The following is a 16187-nucleotide window of genomic DNA, read 5'->3' on the forward strand; positions in this document are numbered from 1 at the left end:
ATGCACTGGCATCAGCCGCGTCTGATGAGGAAGGTTCAGCAAGCGTTGAAAAATCCACCTCGGTGCTTGCTGCAACCACCTTGCCCAACACTATTGAACAAGCCAAATTGAGCCATGCATTCTTTCACCAAAACGCACAGGCCATCAAACGAGATTTTCACATTTCCCTAGAGCAAGCACAAAATATTGTACGAGCTTGCCCAAGCTGTCAGCATGTGCAACCCCTCCCCCCTTCAGCAGCCACCAACCCGCGAGGGTTGGAGAGCCTACAGAAATGGCAAACAGATATCACTAAATATCCATCTTTTGGGAAGTTTAAAAACATCCATGTATCTATTGATACATTTTCAAATGCAATTTTTGCCTCTGTACATACAGGGGAAACAGCCAAGCATGTCTGCCAACATTTCTCACAAGCCTTCTCCTATTTAGGTGTTCCCCAAGAAATTAAAACTGATAATGGCCCCTCATATACCTCACAAGAACTAGCCACATTCCTGAATGATTGGGGTGTTCACCATACATTTGGCATCCCTCACTCCCCCACGAGTCAGGGAATGGTAGAAAGAACACACCAAACCCTAAAACGCATTTTAAATCAACAGAAAGGAGGAGTAGATCAAGCTACACCTCAAAAGAGATTGAGTAAAGCTCTGTATGTTTACAATTTCCTAAATAGCTCTACAGAAGAGCCCGACCCCCCCATCTACAGACACTTTCTGAACAACAAAAAAGCAAAAATTAAGGAACACCCCCCAGTTTTAATAAAAAACTTAGACACAGGGCAAATAGAAGGTCCATACAACCTCATAACGTGGGGAAAAGGTTTTGCTTGTGTTTCTACAGGTCAAGGACTTAAGTGGGTCCCAGGGAAGAACGTGAAGCCTTACCATGCGCCGAAATCTGCCGACACCCCCACACCAGACAGTTCCTCTACAAGCACAAGCCAAGAAGCCAGCACCCAGACCTGAACCACGCTGCGTCATCGAGAGAAAAATGGACTTTCTATCGTTTAATGCGTGCATATTGTTTTTGTTCTTCTGTTTCAGTTTTTATATTGAAGTTTTACTTATAATTCAACCAAGGACAAATGCCGAGTAGCTTTAGCCAAGCCTGCAAGCTCTAAGACCACCTATATATCTAACACGAACCCTAACAAACCTTTTTCAACCCGTTTAATTATAAGACCTTTTCCAAAAAAAATTCTGACAATGCCTCCCCTACTATAATCAGTGATTTAATAACAATAAAGCCATCTCAGCTACACAGTTGACTTAATGGTTCGAGACTTGCTCCTTGGCTAAAGGAACTCTGTAAAATAAGCTTGACTGTTTCAATAGCAATAAGTATAGTTCTAGTAACAATACCCTGTACACCTCCAAGTGTGCAGAAAATAGTTGTTAAATCAATATTTAATATTTCAAATGGTTCAGTGAAAAAGGGGGAGATGTTGGGGAGGGTAGATAAATATGATTAAGAACCACAATGGTACAGCCATGACGAATATAACGCCCCCTACTGGCTGGACAATTACCCTCACCTTCAGCGGGGTCCAAAAGCCGAATGGATTCTCCCATGTCACCCCCCAGAATGTATGGTTCACCCCACATCTGTAACCCTCCCCTGAACAATCAGGTGCCTGTGACCCCATTGGCCCAGGTCCTGTTCCAGCCCACCCTGGAGCCCCCCTTGATAAGGGGTCTCCAGGGGGCTGGACGCTCTCTTGGATCTTCCTTCCCCTCCTGGAGAGTCCTCCGGGAGTCCCTGCTCTCCTCTCTGTCTCTCCCCTCCCCCATCACCTCAGGCCCAGCCACGTGCTGTGTCTGGCAGCTCGAGGCAGAGCCTCAATGTATCCTGAATAAACCTCTTCCCCCAAGAGCAACCAAAGAGATCTCGCTTGAATTTGTCCGTGGAATACAAATACACGTCGTTACACTCTAGAATTCCTTATCTTTTATTTCTGGATGTATTTTAGGAGGAGGTCAGTGGATTTTCCTAATGTTTGGAGGGTGCAAGTTGGGGAGGGGGTGATTGTTGTGGGCTTTTTCAACCATGATTATTATTTAATTCTTTGTTTTGTGCAAATTACCATAAAAATTTAAAGAAATTATTCAATTTTGTATTCCAGTATTCTTCCATGTAAAAAGAATGTTCACATCCCTGCTCAGGGGAAAATGAAAGATACAATCATGGAACTGTTATTCTGTCTCTGTTACAAAAATATCTGGCATTAAAACATAGATACAGGCTAAACAGATGGAAAATGTAATTCACCTAACATTTCCTGTCACTGGAAGCTAGAATGCCGGACTCTCACAAATAGCTTATTTAAGAGAGCAAAGTTATGTTCAGATTGGTGCAGACCCTAGAGGGACATCCAGGAGAGGGTGTAAACTATTAAGAGATAAAGGTGCTTCCAATCCCAGTAGGAAAAACCCACAAAATTCTGAGATTACTTTATGGGAGAAAATAACAGCAATACCACACACACAATTATTCAGGTGTGCAGTCTACAAAACAATCTGTTGAACTAGCCAGAATATTCCAGTTTGGTTTGTTTTTTTTTTTTTTTTTCTCCCAGTACTCTTTCTGTTTTCTCTCAATTTTCTGTTTTCCTCTGGCTTTTTATTGTTAAAAACTGAAGCAAGTTCCTTATCTCCAGTACTACCTTCAGAAGAGAGCTGACTGCAGGCTTCTGGTACATGCTTCTAGGTCAAAGACAAGACAAAGTGACTGAGAGGATTTTTCCTTTTCTTTAATAAACAAAATTGATTTCCAAACAATTTTTTTGACCCTGCTAGAACACAAGTGTTACAGAATTTGAAGGAGAAATCAGTTTTCTGATTTTCTGAAATGACTGTACTGAGTATGACATATACAGATTTTCTCCTTCTCCTTTTTTTGCTTATAACATGTTTGAAATATAAATTATGAAGCAGATAAATATCAACCCTTACATCTGTCTTCTCCCTTTCTAACACAAATATCTCTTGTCCTGATTTATTATTACTAGCATTTTTAAATATATGGTATGGAGTTTAAACTCTTCTGTATACACAATCCTACTCCCCAGCCAAATGGGATAGAAGGTTTTAACTCTCACTGCTCTCATCTTTCATTTTCCCCTGAGTAGGGATGTGGACACACTTCTTACATGGAAGAATACTGGAATATAAAATTGAATCATTTCTTTAATTTTTTATGTTAATTTGCACAAAACAAAGAATTAAATAATAATCACATTTGAAAAAGCCCACAACAATGACAGTATATCATTCTCTTATAATCACAGTAAAAAAAAAAACAAACCAAAACAAACCAAAACAACATATCAGAGCTGCCTTGTTTAGTCAGTATTTCTTGAAGATTGCACTAGGTCTATTCATGTAGCTAGATTAACAATTTTTCAAATATTTATTAAAGTGTTCTCCTCTTTTGATATTACCAAGATATAATTACTACACCTTTAACCATGACCATTTGCAATGCAAAGTAGGAAAGGAGCTTGTCTGAATAATATATTTTAAGTCCTTGATTTAGTTCTGCATAAACTGATTTTTATACAAAGAACACAAATTGTTGCCACTTCATCAATGCCTCATTTTTCTCTTAACAATGAACCAGCAGTGATTAATTTCGGAAGACCAGTAAACAAAAACATAGCCTTGAAAGTGATTAAAGCTTAGCTGTAAAATATGTGCATGCACATACTAACAAATGACTGTTATTATAAAGTCAAGCACTACTTCAAAAAAGAACATTCAAATGGAAGGAAGTATGCAACAATAGGAGAAACTGTGCAGTGCCATAGGGGTCCTTAGGGATTTTCATTAATACCAAGTATACATGAGTATGATCTATTGAGAACTGAAAATCTTCTTTTGACTGACATTGAGAGGTAAATATAAGAATAAATTAATTCCTGATGAATTTGGTACAACTCTGCAATCGTATTGTGTGAATGTTGCATGTGTTTTTGTACCTCTAAATAAACACATTAGCCTAAAGAACCACAATGTCACTTGCTTTTGTAAACTACAATCCTAAAAAGACAGGGCTTGTAAAGACTTTGTGTACCTCTTGATTTCCAATCTGAATAGAATATTTTGAAGCATAATACTGTCAATTTCAATAGTATTAGTGGTATTTGATAGAATGTTATTATTAAAATAATAAAAATAATTGTTTAAAATATATTAAATAGTTTGTATACTAATTCACATCTAATTTTTCACAATTGAACCAAAACTCTATAAGATATTGTGATGGTGAACACAATATCCCATTTGATTTTATATTGTCATGAACAATTTGGAGATGAAGTATTAAGAACCTGAAGAGTATGAAGATACAAAGAGAAAAGTATGCTGAAGACACTTAAGAAATACTTGAGTCCTAATGGCAGCATTCTGTACAAGTTGTTCTGAGAGAGATAATGAAGAGTAAAAACAGCCTACCTCAAAAAACATAAAGCTGTGGTATCTTTTGTCATTTGAAAAGACCACTTGGTCTTAACAAGTTCATACATGGGTTGTATAAAAGACTCCTATGCAAAATTAGGATTTAGCAAATTTTGAATTCAACAAATCTAGCTGAAAAGAGCTTCTTTTGATTTTTGCTACCAGTGATCTACACTATCATGCAATATAAAATAAAGGAAGAATATATAAGAAAAATTTTGCTTAAACAAGTCAGTGAAGATAATAAGGAAAAGTAAAAATAAGGACAACAATAAGGAAAAAAAAATTCCATCTCTTATTGCCATAATTACATATTTTGTTTTCTGGTTTGCTTGATTAGACAATGTTGACATTGAAAATTTAGATGCTCATTTCTTAACTATCAGGCTTGTTATTTTAAAATTTGCTCTGTGATAATGTTAGGCAGGAGGTATTTTCTAATGACGTATGTGTAAAAATATGGAATTTGATCTAACATAAAATAAGAAAACCCCAGTATGATACTACTACATTTGGGCTTTCACTCCAATTTAATAATTTTCATAATTGGTTTTCAAGAAAAACATTATTTGAGGATGTCTCACAAATTTGAGATGATTGCACATGATTGCATCTTTTATTAAAATTATCTACCTAGACTCTTAATTTTTTTGTTATTTGTTTTTGGGGTTTTTTTTACATTTTGAGAGTTTTATTGCTTTCCAGTGGTCTGTTATAGAAAGCAATGATTAAATTAAATGAATTCATGATGGAACACCAAAATAACTGTGTATTAATCCTAAATTTCATGGAGAAGAATAAGTCTCCAATTACATGCATGAATATGTTGTTCAGAATTTTTAGAATTGTAAGATCTCAGAGAGCATTCACAGTACTTAGCAACACAGCTGCTCAGGCACAATACACCCACTCACATATTCTACAGAAGGCATTTATTTTTTTATTTCCCCCCTCCCAAATTGCCCTCTTTAATTTGTTCTAAGAAGTAATTAGTTTCAATTAGTCATCATAAGACTTGTTACCATAGCTTAAGTCAAATACTAAAAACTCCAAAAACCATAAGGATTTTATAGAAATGAATTATTGAATATTTTGTATCAGTTCCAATGTAATAGGGTTGAACATTCTAGGTTAAAATACAGCAACTGAGATTTCGCTTTCTTGTAGAAGAGCATTTCTTGAACATCAGGCAGACTATTACTTTTTTCCATTGGGAATGAATTGTTTTCTCTAGTCAAAGATTCAATAAAGAACTCCCCCAGGCTATCAGTGGCATGCTTGCAAGGAACTATGAGCTGTATCAGAAAGAAAAAACTATTTGGAAGTGCAGCAAATTCAGGAGTATTCTGAGTAAGGTAATATTTCATTCACTTAATGATGTAAAGGTTGTTTCCCTCATAATGTTCATCCAAATTTGAAGTTAAAGTGTAATTTGCTATGCCCTTTATAAGAGATGTGGGCCGTCCTGCTAGTGAATTCTTCTCTTCATTGAGACTGTCATATAGGTTTTGCCTTTTGGCTAATCTTCAATATTTCTATATTCTTACAGGTTTCTCAGAGGACTGCTTTGCAATATTTTGACTCCTGCATACCTACATTCTTCCAGAATAGTCTGAGACTATTTTAACTTTGTATAATCAGTAGTAATAAGTTAATAAACCTCTTTCCTCAATAACTTTTGGTCATTCAGGAATTACGCTACCTATGAATTCCTGAAAGCTCTCATGCAACAATATCCTAACAGCTATTATGGAAAGGAGCAAAGTCTGACCAAATCCCATCTTTGGGGTACAATTTCTAGCTTTGCAGATAGAAAATGCAACCATATTTCCTTGATTTTGCTTCAGGGTTTGTCATCAGAGTCTGTGAAAGCGATACAAAGCTCCAAGACAAATGTCCTTTCCATAATAGATTTGATTTGTGTACCCACAAATCTCCCTGTTGTTGGAAAACCACATACGTTTCTCAGGAAAAGACAGTAAAATCACTCTGCATGTTCCATCTGCAAATGGTGATCCATCTCACTAGCACGACTGCACAGTAATGTTCAGTCTGCACCCTAATGAGTGCCAGATCAATGGCTGTGACATCCCTGTTTCAATATTGGTGAGTTTGACCCTGGAACTGCTGCTTATTTACACTGTCTTAAGTGATGCCACTGTCATAGGACTGGCAACAATCAATATTTCATTAGCAAAATCTTTGGCTTTTTCTGACTGGTCAGAAAACCCAATGGTTTTTCTATTGGAAATATGTTTTTTTTAATTATCTTTATGATTTGGTACCTTGAATGTTGATCTACACAATATAAGGCAACTATAATTTCAACTGTCCAGAGCTTAATGCCTAATCTACAGGAGTTATGAGCACTGCAAATATTGCAAGATATCAAGGAGAACCAGAGTTATCTGAGGCATTTAATGCTGAGAGGATAAAGTGAAACATAAAAAAATAAAAAAATAAAGTCAAAAAATATCTGTGCAGGAAAAAGTCAAGTAAATTAGCAAGTATTTAAATGCATATCTGCACATTTGTTCAAATACCAACACATAAAACCTAAAGATATAAAGATATAAATCTCAGTATGTTTACACTCTTAACACTCTCTTTGCCTCAATTCTTTCCTGCTTTTCATGTACTGTAAAAATTGGGTTTTGGTTTTAATTTTGGAATATATAAGTCAGTGCAGTGGCAACTAAAGTTGTTTTTTTTTTTTTTTTTTTAATATTTCCTTAAAAAGCTGTACTTGCATTAATTTCTTTATGGGTTCTGTGTTAAGAACTACTTAGTCCTTGGCAGTAATATCAAAAAATATTTTCAGATTTAGGAGCAAATTTATCAATATCATGATTATTCAAATATCTAGAAGTTAATTATTCATTATGTAGATGTTATCCATTGAATGTAAATTCTGGCAGATTACAGAATATTTTCACTATTGTGAAAAACTCTTGAATTATTAACTATGAAGAACTTAAACTGATACAAGAGCTTTTTCCTGTCTAAGGTTTGAGGAGGAATCTTTTTTGCAATTATTCAGTATATGTGCTGTAGTTTTAGAACTACGTAACTTTACAAATAATCAAACAAGAAGAAGGTAAGAAACCCTTTAAGTACAACGCAGATGAGAAAATAAGGTGTAGGTGTCTGAGATATGACTTTTAGAAAACAATTTTTTAGATTTTTTTTTGAAAACCACTAAAATAAATGCATGACTAGAGTGAATTATTTTTAAAAAGAAGACAATATTTGCAGAAGGTTATCTGAGTGCCTTTGTCTTTTCAATAATAGGAAAAAATATTTAGCTTACTTCATTTTATTTTTGGGTATAAAAAAATGTGCATTCTGTGCTTAAAATTATAGAACCAAACAAGTAGATTTTAAAATGCAGTAAACACATTTGCATCTTCCAGGACAGATTTTTCACAAACTAAAAATAATAAGCTAAAAGTGTATGCTTTAAGTTTCTCATTCACCTAAACTAATAAAATTGGAATACTTTATCAGGGAAGAAAAAAACCTAAAACTCAAAAAGTTACCACTCTTTCCCAATCCCAATTTTGAAATTTGTGTGAGATGGTCCTAGGTATTTGATCTTTCTCTAAATTATACAAGCTCTTCTAACTTTGTCAGCAATTAATAGATAATCACAACTGTTTATCTATTAAACATAGAGCAAAAGGGAGAAAAGAGACTGAGAGAAAAGTATGCTCCTGAAGGAGCTTCTGACCAATACGAGGAAAAAAAACAATGGGAAGGATTATTTCACACACCAGTACTGATAAGAAACAGGGTGTAGGAAGACATGGAAAATCAATCCTGTAGTAAGAAATAGTACAGTAAATGCCAAACAAAAGTAAAACATTTATGCTATAATGAGAAAGACATGCACAAAATAATTATTTTATGCTGAGAATATGGATAATACACTTAGACAATTATAGAAACAGATTCCAACCAATTATTTTTAATGATAAATGTTGTAGGCTGTTGTCTGAGAAAGTAATGAGAAAGAGAGTGAAGTCAACATCTATCAAGTTTAATTGATAATTTGCAATTACTTAAAGGATAAGCCATGTGAAATCATTTGAAACAGCAGCAATGTGTGTTAAAGAGTTGTGATTGTATCCTGCTGGAGTAAACTAGCTTAAAATATGAAACTTTAATGAAAATGCCTTAGTAAAGAGAGCCACTCTGTTTGTATGCATTTTATGGAAGACAAGTCAATAATAGAATAGAGCATATGCAATTGGGAGCAAGGAAGCATTCAGCAATGTAACTTTCATGTTTTCTCTTTTGTTTCAATAAGTAACACCAGAAGGCAGGTGCAAGTCTCCCTTCTATGCATAATGAAAACTATTTTCCTTACCCATCAGTAATTGAATAAGACAATAATTGAAGTAAAGTAGCTAGCTCTAATTCCTTATCTTTAAAGCAGAGCTCTGATATTCAGTAACACAATTTACACAGGCACCTCCCTATAGCTTCAATGAGGATAAGCAATGAAATATATAAGCCATTTAAGCAAAACCATGAAGAGCACCTAGATATTGTATTAACAGTGTATAACATTGAATATTGTGACATCCTGTCTTCCCACACACTTTCTGATCCATATCAGCAGCATAGACAGATGGCCAGCACAGTTCTTCTGACACTCAGTCCACAGACTGACATTGTCAACAGAGACAAGATGCTCCCCATACTGCTCGAGTAAGGTACAGACGAGTCTTTAATCACACTGCTTTTGGTAGACCCAAGAAGTTGTGCAACTCCTACCTGTATTCAAGCAATTTTTGCATGATTGATTGTTGGTGTCAAATGACCGCAGACATAAAGTGTCCCTGTCAGTCCACCAGAGCTATGGCATCAGTTACTATCCCCTGTTTCCTGTCATTGATCGCTGTAGGGGTGTATTGTTGCTCATCTTTCTTACTGACTCAATAAATGTTTGGTTTTTAACACATTGTCAGATTCTATTACTGTTCAGACCACACATGAAGTGCTAGATCTTTCTTGATGAACAACGTTTTAGAAAAAAACCTAAGCTTCGTGATCTGGTGCTCTTGGCTGGATTTCATTATCACTTTATGCATCAGATTGCTACATTTAAAATTACCATGCTGATCTGAAAAAAGTTTTTTATAATAATCTGAAAGATACTTTACTAGAGAAGATAGCTAGGCCAATTTTCTTATGTCTTCTCCATCTCCATCCATGTTTTTTTCTGAATGGCCTCCTTTTTCCTCTCAACATGAGTATTCCAGTCGGGGTCTTCCTTTTACAGAAGGCATCAAATATGAATAATGTTAATTTCTTTGCTTTTTCGTAATGCTGAGAATAGTAACCAAAAGGACAAAGGAACTGCAAACTGATTCTAGATAAGCAGCCAGATTTAGAAGAGTAATTTGGCTAATGACGAGCTATGGTGTTGCTACTGCAGTTTTTTGGCTGCACCAAAAAGGAAATGGATATGATTTCATGCATCTCAGCTACCATTTCTCTTTAAAATAGTACAGCGAATGTTAAAATTGAAAGAAAAAAGTTTGATTTTTTTAAAAAAGCTCATATTATTCTCATCATGCTATTATTTATACCATTGTTTATTTCCTGTTTATCAGCCGAACACTCCAATGGGAGTCAAATAGAAGTAATATGCTTAGGAATCATATATTTGACTCAAGCAGTGTTTCAAATATCTTCAATTTCAATATTTAAAAAGTAAGCCATTTTAATAGCATTTTCTTCCACTATAGCAAGCTTTCTTCACTGAAAGTGGGTCTCCTTCTGATTTTATTCCAGAAACATTCTGATGGAGCAAATTCTCGACCATTTAATAGAACACTGTAATTTTACTGGTGACCACAATTGTGTATATTATGGACATTAGAACACTGCAGGTAAATCAGACTTAAATTTAAAATGAAAAGCTAAAAATTGCAGTCATCTGATAAAATTAAAATTTGGAACTTCATTTCAGAGTTATCTGCAGTCATATCATATCTTTCCCACCACCGATGATGACATAATCCCTAGCCCTAGCAGGAAAAACATTTAAGTATATACTTAATTGTTAGCATATAATCAAATACTTTTGACATCAAAAGGATTTGTGTCTGCTTAAAGTGCTTGTCTGAACTACACTCCAGTAAAACAACACTAGAAAAAATCTAAAATATGTTTGTACTAACACAGCCTTAGTATAGAAGCAAACATCTGTCAACCAAAGATTTGATTATTTGCTGGTTCATGTAATTTGTAACTCTGTCACTGGTCAGTAATGTTACTCAGAATCAAAAAGTGATCCATGGGACATGGCAGCTCAGTGAAATGTCCTTTTCCCATGTCTTCTTAATTCATTTTTCCCCACTTACTGCTTTGAAAAAGGTTCTTTCTTCACAGATCACAACTGAGCAGCTAATACTATGATTACAATATTCAAATGATCCTATAACAGTTTCTGGAGTGCAAGCAGATCAACTCTCCATCCATTTTTTAACAAGTCTATACCATCTTTGATGCATGAATGCGGTTGTAAATAAATTATAAACTAAATAAATTATAAGATTGCTTATCAGACAAAGCCAGTGTCTATTCTTTTCACTCTCTGTGACCTACTTTTCTATTTTATAAACTCACTGTACCATAGTTCCTTTCTCCCTCCTGCTTATTTACACTCTATTTGCATAGTAATTTTTTCCTCACACAGACTATTTTAAGATATGTCTGATTTTTCTGTTGAAATGCACATTTAGTATCTGAATTTTTATGACACCACCAAAGCATATTGAAAAAAACATGGCTATTTCAGAGGAACAATTTTACAGGTTTTAAGAAGTTTTTAGAACAACAGAGCAGTAAGGCCCATACATACTGGAAGAATCCATGCCAATATATCAAATTATGTAAGCCCGCTCAATAAGTACTTAATTACTCATTATTTAATTCTAAAAATGAAAAAAAAAAAAAAAAGTCTTCAGTTTTAACTATGAATTCACAATATATTTCAAGTTAGAGAGAAGATTGCAAAATCATTGAGGCATCATAAAATTGAAAAAGAAGGCCAAGAGTACCAAAATCTAAAACTAACATAACCACTGTAGATTTGTCTCCTTTGGGCTTATTTGTCCTTTACAGCAAAGTAAGAGAAAAGTAAACCTTTGTGATGCAAAATGAAGGAGTGTAAAGGCTGAGATATTGCAGATCTAGAAAAATTTGCAAGGTAAATTACTTGAGGGAAATATAGTCCCTCAGTTACATCCACAGGCTACAGACACAAAATAACTGGCAAGTGGAACATAGAAGGAAAACACTGTGCAGTTTTGGGTGTTGTGACATAGGAAGTGCATAAAACTGGTTAAGAGCATCCGAAGAAGAGCTATGATAGCAGTGAAAAGCCTAGAAAAGAAACTCTACAAGAAGCAGCTGAGGTCATTTGACCTCATTGTAGTCTACAACTTTTGTATGAGAGGAAGAGGTAGACACCAATCTCTTCTCTGTGGCGATCAGTGATGGGACCGAAGGGAATGGCTTGAAGTCGTGTCAGAGAAGTTTAAGTTCTTTACCCTGAGGGTGGTTGGGCACTGGAACAGCTTCCCAAGGAAGTGCTCCCAGGACTAAGCTGACAGACCTCAAGAGTGCTCTGGACAACACTCTCAGGCACACAGTGTGACTCATGGGGTGTCCTGTGCAGGACCAGGGGTTGGACTCAGAATATCCTATAACTAACTCTATGATACTGCAGTTTTTTATGTAATTTTGAAAAAAACCCAATTATCTAAATTTAACATAATGGTTCAAGGAAATTATGGTTTGTGTTTCTTCACTTTTCTTCATTTTATAGGAAGATAGATACCTCCCTTTGCTAAACTCTTATGGAATAAGACAGCTCTTAAAAAAATGCTTTCCTCAGGATGTATTATGTATATTGAGTTGCATAGACTGTGCATCTGATAGCTTGTATCTGCATTTTAAGTAATGCTTTATGTTCTGATTCAAGTATTGAATTGACACCAAATCAATTTAGAGTCCTAACAAAGTGTTATTGTTCCAGTGATAAGTTACTTATATGCAATCATATCAATATTTCAGTATTATCCTAGGGTGACTTTATGATGCTTGTATCCCCAACTGTCTGTTCTATTTATGCTGGATATTAAGTACTGCACCTTTAAGACTGGTTCCGAGAGCAAAGTGGGGGGGAAAAAAGCGCACAGTTTGTTTGCAGAAACTGCACTCATTTGTCCACATTCCACCTCGTAGACTGTGTTGTCTGCAGCATGGACAGACAGTGGGAGAGAGCTCTCCTTTGCTGCTTAGTTAGGGGTTTTTTTAGTTAGCTGAGGCAGAGAAGTTCCCTGGACTGTGGCTTTTCTTTTTCTTGGAACTGACTAGCCTTGCTCTGGATGGAAAACCCAGAAGAGCATCAGGAGCTCACACCTGTGGTCCACCAGGGCCTGGGACGTGGCATTTTCCAGCAGGGATTGATAAGAGATTGAGTGTGCCAAGCTACACCCCACAAAAAGGACTTTCTGAATTTTCTATCTCTTCAGAACAGCCAGAGATTTTATTGTTTAATATTATTCATTTTATATGCTTGTGAATACTTTGCTTGTTAAATAAACAGGTTTTTTCCACTTTTCTCCAGGTTTTTTTCCACTTTTTTTTTTTTTTTTCCAAATCTTTTCCTGAACTGGGGGGGGATGGACCTCATTCAGCGATTTCCTCCCAAAATTTACCTAAACCAGGATAAATAAATAATATGAAGGTGTTATTTAGTGGCTATTCTTAATGGAGTAAAAAATAATAAAATTCTTCCAAAGCAATGGAAGACTTAAAAAGAAAAATCTCATTCAATGGGAAAAAACTTCCAATTTTTTTCTTTTGCAAACATTTGGGATTAAAATCAAAGATGGTTATACATACCCAGACCTAATAATTCACATCATTTTTATTTACCTTGACACTATAGAGTTTTCTTCCTTAATATTTTGCATAGCTCCAAAAAAGCAACCAGACATTTTATATATTTTAAGTGGTATGTTGTCATAAAATATATATTTTTTAGCTGCTACTTCTGCAGAGTGTTGACCTTGTTTTAAACATCTCCTATGTGTTGGAGAGTTTTTGTTATCTTATAGAAAAACAGCAAGTTCACAGGTTATTTCATGTGTTCCCATACAGCCTTCCTCAGATGCCATACGGGGAGGCACAATCAATGTCAATCCTATGTACCACTGCAGTACTGCCAAGCATCCCTACCAACAGCTCATTACAGGAGGAAGTGCTGCTGCTCTGTCAGGTAATGATGAGTTACACTAACAAGATGGAAAGCGACTACTGTCATTACTTTGTGCTTCATAGTCATAGTTCTTGAAAGCAAAGAAATATAGACAAGAGTCCACTGTACTGTGACTGAAACACTCTAGACTCTGCAGCACTGTTGAGCTTTTGTTTTGGGTTGCTTTTATTTTTAAAGTTGCTCCATGATTTAGGCACTTCACAGACAAGGTAACGTCTCACTGTAACAGTTCACAAAACAGAAGTTTCTATAATCAGAAAACTTTTAATCCAAAATAATTTGCATTCAACTGGATTTTATCAGAGTCAAAGTCCTATAATTAGGCTAGGCACTTCAAGGTGTGTACAAAATAGCCTATGAAAAATTTCCATGAAGCAGAGGAGAGCTATAATCCTCCCACCAACTGAAATAATCCTTGAAAAAATATCAAGGAGACCAAATTGACCAAGAGTCACTTAAATTCCTGTGATTTCCACATTTCTACGGATTTTTTCCAATTACTTCTAAGTATAATGTGCCTTAAAACAAAGAGGTGGGTACTTAATGTAGCAATGCTGTTAAAACACTAATTCTGGACCCATCCAAACATCATTTTCACTTGGAGTGAAAATGTAATTCTGTTCTTTCTGATTTATTACTAACCAGTTCTGGATGTAATCAAGATTGATCAAAGATTAAATTATTTCTTAATTGTTTCTTAAATTATTTCTTTTCTGTCAAAATTAATGTAAATATTCCTTTGACAGTCATGGAAATAAGGTCAGTTCAAGAGAAAGAGGTGTAATTCTATTTTTTTAACAGTGTTCCAACTTCTTATTATGGTTTTCATCTTCCAGCTTTACATAACTTTCTCATCTTCCATAACTGGTTTAACAAGTGAAATTAAACTTCATTGTTTTCATCAATTAACACTTCATTATGTTCATGGAAGAACTAAATATTTTAAAATTGCTTTAAGGTCTCAAAAAATCAGAAGTTATAAGAAGTGATGAACACTTTGCCATGTCACATGATAAAGAGAAATTTCATTTCTCCTTAGCAGGAGGTCTGTGTAATAAGGATAGTAGAACGAGATAATTACTTTATATTCTTATCAAGGAAAACCCTTGGAGGAGCAGATAAGGCTGACAAAAAGGAAGTAATGCAAAATGCAAGCAGGATACCAACTTAGCTCTGCAAGGCTGACAAGGCACAAATTATGCCCAACAATAATATTGCACTTATTCAAAAGAGGGGGTCAAGGAGCAGCCACCTAAAAAAAGACATTGGCTGTTGAAGACCACCAAAGAACCATATAAGGACTTCAAATAAAGGGTATGACTATGTAAAATAAGCTGGTATATATGCATAAAGTAAGCAGGCATAGCTAGTGAATATGTAATCAGTGTGTATGATAAAAGCTGCTTTCCTAACACTTGGCACACTTGATTACAGGAAGGACCCTCCAAGAGACCAGCATGCTGCAATAGTGAATAGCTGCTTTCTAATACTCAAAACTCTGTTAGAAAGTTTCCATCTGGCCAATTTTGGTAACAGTGACCTTCCGTTGTGGTACTATCCTTGCTGCACTGCTTATTTGGGTGATCATTTTAAAGGCTGTTTCCTCCTAGATATGTAAGTGATTATTGAATTTTAATAGACGGTTTAAGTTAAAACATACTGAAGCATCCTATTTTCTTAATCATTTTGTGATCCTTATGGTGTCTACACAAAGCCTCCATACTTATAAATTCTATATTATTTAGGTTCACAAATATTTGGGCAGTAGAAAGGTGAGCAAGACATAACCCACAATTTTTATAAGAATTGCGAAAAGCTTCTTAAATATGAGTAATCTTCCTGTAACTAAGTTATATTAACTAACAGAAATCCAGGGATTTCAACACAATAATGACATGCTGTTGCTCTTATTCCTCAGTTCTGGTACTTTTGTATCTTTTGTACTATAGATAATTTCTACTTCCATTTCTTGGAATGCTGGCTGAAATTAACCTACAACAATATGAAAGGTGACTAAATTTTTTTCGCATATAGTGAAAAGGTCTATGGATATATATTATGGCAGGAGTTTTGGTGAGGTTATTTTTGGGTTTTTTTTTTTTTTTTGCATTTTGCATTTTTTGCATTTTTTTTTTTTCATTTTTTTGCATAAAAATTTTTTGGTTTAAAATGATCTCTAGGTACTTCACCTGTGTTTATGCCAAAATTGTACTCATAATTGCTTTAAGGATCTCACCCAGGATCATTGTCATACCAGACAATGCAGCACACATCTTCTGCTTAACATCAGGATCATTCTTTGGTAGCCTACCATGTGTATGAGTAAATTATATATTGTAAGCTGGTTTGCCTCCTCCTTCTCCCTTTCAATTTTAATATAAAGCACTTCATTTGCTTTTATCATTGTCTTCCTTTTGCTTCTGTTT

General features: G+C 35.1%; 1 long non-coding RNA gene across 1 annotated transcript in view; it reads left to right on the forward strand.

The window, feature by feature from the left end:
* LOC116806804 (uncharacterized) overlaps positions 1–16187 on the forward strand; it is a 67009-nt gene that overhangs the window by 27146 nt on the left and 23676 nt on the right. The window contains exon 2 of the long non-coding RNA XR_004365877.3: positions 13644–13761. This is a non-coding gene — a long non-coding RNA (uncharacterized lncRNA). The remainder of the gene's footprint in view (positions 1–13643; positions 13762–16187) is intronic.

Source organism: Taeniopygia guttata, chromosome Z (assembly GCF_048771995.1).
Source record: "Taeniopygia guttata chromosome Z, bTaeGut7.mat, whole genome shotgun sequence".
NCBI classification, from domain to species: domain Eukaryota; kingdom Metazoa; phylum Chordata; class Aves; order Passeriformes; family Estrildidae; genus Taeniopygia; species Taeniopygia guttata.